This window comes from Lynx rufus, unplaced genomic scaffold (genome assembly GCF_022079265.1).
Source record: "Lynx rufus isolate CCGP_SWC_20201006 ecotype Redwood Valley unplaced genomic scaffold, mLynRuf1.p SCAF_4, whole genome shotgun sequence".
NCBI classification, from domain to species: Eukaryota; Metazoa; Chordata; class Mammalia; order Carnivora; family Felidae; genus Lynx; species Lynx rufus.
Genome location: NW_025814856.1, coordinates 59,789,267 through 59,794,319, shown reverse-complemented (window position 1 = coordinate 59,794,319; position 5,053 = coordinate 59,789,267). Strand labels below are relative to the sequence as shown.

Sequence of the window (5,053 nt, the reverse complement as noted above, 5' to 3'; positions counted from 1 at the left end):
TTATTGGCTTACACTCTAAAACACTTTAAAACTTGGTTCTTGTCAATCCATACTTTTAAACAGCTGTTTTAAAATCTTGCTAATTGTTGGTATACCTTTAAGCAGCTGTTTGAAAATCTTGGTTATTTTGGGGGCACCTGGGTGGCTCAGTAGGTTAAGCATCTAACTCTTGATTTGGGCTCAGGTCATGATCTCACAGTTGTGCTACTGAGCCCCATGCTGTGCTCAGCTCTGACAGCCTGGAGCCTGCTTAGGATTCTCTCTATCCCTCCCTCTTTTCCTCTCTCAAAAGAAATACACATTAAAAAAGAAAAAAAAAATCTTGGTTATTTTCAAAGAGAAAGAATGAGCCCAACTCATGAGAAATGGTGGGGCAGATAGTAGGGTGTCCTGTAACATTTTCCAAATCTGCTTTCTTTTGTAGGATACAACATTTACTGAGAATGCTAATTTCAAACTTTGTGCTAGGGCAGTACTGTCAAATAAAATTGTAATGGGAAATGGAAATGTGAATCACATATGTAATTTAAAAATTTTTATAGCCAGACTACTATACTATATACACTATAAAATATTTCAATGTTGTATTTTAGCAAATATATAAAACTATTACTATTTCAACATCAAACCATTATAAAAATTAATGAGGTTTTTACCTATTTTTGTACTAGGACCTAAATACCTGCTTTATATTTTAAACTTACAGCACATCTCAGTTCAGAGTAGTGACACATTTCAAGGGCCCAATAACTATACATGACTGGTGGCTGTTAAATGACATGCAGAGAGTTCTAGGTTCTCAAACATGACCTATTCCTAACTTCTGATTATGCCGATAGATATGTGGAAGTTGAGAGACAAGAGTAAGGGACTTGGGTTTGAATTCTAAATTCTAACAATATACCAAAATCAAAAGGAGTGGTAGGTTAGTAGCTAAGAATGTAAAACCCATCATTGGTTACATATGAAATCAATAAATGATTTTTTTGTGTGTGAATAAGACAGAGTGTAATGGTAGATAATAACTGACAAGTTTTTCATTTTTGCAGGTAAATTCTAAGCTTGAAATAAGAGTTATTCATATTGATAGTGAAAGAAGCAAGCAGAACTCTTAATCACCCATGGTAGATGTGGGGTCAGAATGGTATGTAGATCTAAGGGAAATTAGTTAGAAGTAAGAAGTCTCAAAAATTAGCCAAAAAATATCCTTAGGAGTTTGGATTGCACCTTCATTTAATTATCTCCAGTTCCCAGGAGAAACTAGAGACAATTGGTCCACCTTTGAGAGCTTATTAAAAACTAATTCAGATGAGTTAAATGAGTCAGTTATAATATTGCCTGAGGATTCCAGAAGAAAAATAAAATTTTTAAAAATGTTGATTTTTCCTATCTTTTAGTTGTAAATGCCACTCAAAATCACCTAATCTTTGTAAAAATTCTACGTATCACAATAAGACTGCCCAGAAAAAACAAGTATTTTGTTTGTTTGTTTGTTTGTTTGTTTGTTTTCCTGGTATATCTTATGTAACTATTTTTTATGGCATTTCTTTGTCATCTTATGTTAGTGGTTCTGATTATTGTCCTCAGGTCTATGATCAGCAGCAGGAAAAAGTCAAACCTTAAAATAAGGTCTTCCCAAATGTAGAGTTAAGATGTTAAGAATTAACACACATGTATTTTCTTGAGGAGATAATCAGGTAACTTCTCTCTTTGGAAATATGATTTAATGTTTCACGATATAGACAGAGAGTACAATCTTATTTGTAGCAAGTAATCTGTGAGTATATTTTATTTTCTGTCCTACTAAATTACCTCTAACAGCCAGACGTTCTGGAAGAACAATTAGGTCTAATGAGTGATTCTTCAAAATTTCACCAAGAGAGAACACTGAATTTCTTTTCAGGGCTAAATAAAGCTTCAGTGTAACCAAGTATTTCCTAGGGTCACGAGATTTATGCAGTTACTTTTTAAATTAAGAATCTTATACCTAGAGGGGCACCTGGGTGGCTCAGTTGGTTAAGCATTGGACTTCAGCTCAGGTCATGATCTCACTGGTCAATGAGTTCAAGCCCCATGTAGGGCTGTGTGCTGACAGCTCAGAGCTCGGAGCCTACTTTGGATTCTGTGTCTCCCCCTGTTTGTGCTGTCTCCCTCTCTCTCAAAAATAAACATCAAAAAAAATTTTAGAAAAGATCTCATACGTAAAGAAGCACAAGAATTATATACCATTCCTTTAACAATGTAGCTTCTTATATCTTTTGAATCTGTTTTAAATTCCATCAGTAGTAACCACCAATTGTTCAGCTCTTTTCCAGAAACTGTAGTAGATGTGTGAGGCTTTTTCTACATATGTGGCTTCTCTGGGCATAAACAAGTCTATTTGACATCTTCTTCAGAAGGTAATGTCTATCTGTAGCATATGAGCATTCTGTAAAAATAAATCTCACTGCAGTTTAATGAAATTGTTATACAATACTGTAAGCTTTCTGAACTATAATATGAAACATTAAAGGGGTTTCCTTCTTCTTCCTTCTTTTTATAGTGTACTAGAAATCTTATTTGGCCTGAGAAAATAGGATAACTAATATTTAGTAATCTTTTTAAAGTTAATCTCCTGTTAACATGTAACACCTTTCCTGGCCACTAGGGTCTTGGACTCTTCTCTAGTTACTTCCCTCCATAACACTGCCCAACTTCAAGGACAAATTTCTAGATCATTGTCTGTATGTCACTATCTTTTATAATTGTTTGGTTTCCAAAATCTTAAAACTCTTTATCTGAAACCCTCTACCTTTCCAACCTTCAAATTCCTTTGGTGGCACTGCTACTGAGTGTAGCTGCCATCCCCCACCCCACCCCACCCTTACATCTCCACCTGTCTTCTCCATTCCCTATCTCCAGTGACCTAGAAATTGAGCTCCTTTAATGGGTCATTCTGTAGCAGGCTTTGTTTTCCTGTTTATGTGGCCTGGACACAGTCATCGCTCATTTCAATTGTGCTCACTCAAGACTTTTTATTCATTTGCTCCTCTTCACCTTTCACCACAGAAAACTTGCCATTGATAACAGGGATTGGTCCAAGAATTTTATGTGTCTCCTTGTCATCTCAGATGCTTAGGACTTCTACAGAAACATTACATAGCTATACTGATCAGATCCTTTAGGGTTATGAGTGTAGAATCTTCTGCCTTAACTGCATTCTCTCTCTCTCTCTCTCTCTCTCTCTCGTTTTGTTGTGTATAGGTTTTTTTGTTTGTTGGTTTGTTTGGATTTTTGGGTTTTTGGTTTTCCCAAGGCATTTCTTTGGGCAGACCTAGGGACAGGGAAGCTCTGTATGTAAAAGAAGATTTTGGTCCTCTCCATGGTAAAACATGGCTTCTATTGGCCATGCAAGACCCGGTGGGTCAGTGGGAACTTGATCATAGAGTCATGGAGTTGGTTGGCTGCTGGTAGGCACTTGCTGGCTGCAGTCTCCTCCACCTTTATAATCTGGATCGAGTGGGCCCAGGTGCAATGCCAGGTGTCCATGTCTCAGTAGCACTGGGTAACAGCACCTGCAGTGGTCAGGTCCAGTACTGTTGGTACATATTGTGAGTGCCACTGGGGAGTCATGGCACAGACAGGTGCCAAAGTTCTTGACCCACATGGGGTATTTCTGAAACACCTGTCCATAGTAGACAATTTCCCTTGAAGATATATTTATCTTCTTCAGCTGAGAGACAAAGTACCAGAAGTGGAACGTGTTGACAGCATGATTATGTACAAAGATGTGCACGTGATAGAGGCGCAGAGTATGGCATTTGGGGTAGGCAGGCAGTGCTCTATCACCTTGTACTCTCCCAGTGTGCCTGAGGCCTTTGGGGCGCACTTTCCACTCTCACTGCGGCCCACAAAAGGAAGTGTTGGCTGCATACTTATTAATGTCTGATACCTTTTTCTTTCCTGTTGGCTCCAGGTCCCTTTTTTGTTGTGGCTGCCCCAGTGTTACCAAGCTACTATCCTTAACTTCAACAGATGTCTTGGATTATTTCTTCAGTGAGAAAACAAGTCAACAGTCACGAAATTTCTTTGCTGCCCCTCTTTACCCTCTATCACAGATTCTTCATATTCAGTGATACTAGGATTTATCTCACTTTCTCCTCCAATTTCAGAGAATGAAATACCTTTTCCTTCTTAGGGTTAGTTTTCCAACGATTTTCTTGCTATCTCTCCTTTCTATGTACTTTAAGAACTTACTTCACCAGATTTCCCCTCTCTTTCTTGGATCTGCAAACACTTCTTTCCCACAGAGCCTTTCTTAAAGCAAACTAACTGTTTACTTCTCCCTGTCATACGTAATTTCTCCTGCAACCCTACATTTTCCTCAAGTTAAATTCCCATCTCTGTCTTATTCACATTCATACTTTAAAAATGATTGATTTCCCCATCTCCTGCTCATCAATTTGCCCAGTGTGATCTGTCTTCTATTTTATCCACTTTTCTCAAATACTCTTTGGAGTATTGACTATTGTACTCTCTATTTGATCAATTAAGTTTTTGTTTTTTGTCTCACTTCATCATGGTCACAAAGTGACATTGTTGCATCTTCGTGTTTTGTCCGAGATAATTTATATTCAACAAGAGGACATTATACCCTTAACTGTGGGTGCCAGGCCAGCTCTAACAACACCCAGGCCTTGCTGTTAGACTCAGCCCATTTGTGGCTATTAAGGGGCTGATATTCTCCTTTTCAACAACGATGATGGTGATGTCAATAACAAATGATAAATGCATTTGGTACTTATGTTCATTCTGTTTTAAATTATTAATATATATTAAATCCTTCAGTCCTCTCAATACTACTGGATAGGTACTATGATTTTCTCTGTTTTGAAGATGAGAAAATTAGGACCCCAGAAGGGGAAATAACTTGAGCGCAACAAAGCTGGTAATATTTAGAGCAGATAGGTCAGCTATTTCGTACACACCATTGCATAGCTTCTCAGTTGTATTTGTTTCAGGGCTTGGCCTCTTATTTTGCATTAGCTTTCCTTGTGATTGATTCTCACTGGCA

The 5,053-nt window shown here is 37.7% G+C and overlaps 1 pseudogene; it reads right to left on the bottom strand.

Annotated features, from left to right (window-relative positions):
* Positions 1-1,229: 1,229 nt before the first annotated feature.
* LOC124523370 (60S ribosomal protein L18a-like) lies at positions 1,230-3,912 on the bottom strand (annotated as a pseudogene).
* Between the last annotated feature and the right edge of the window lie 1,141 nt (positions 3,913-5,053).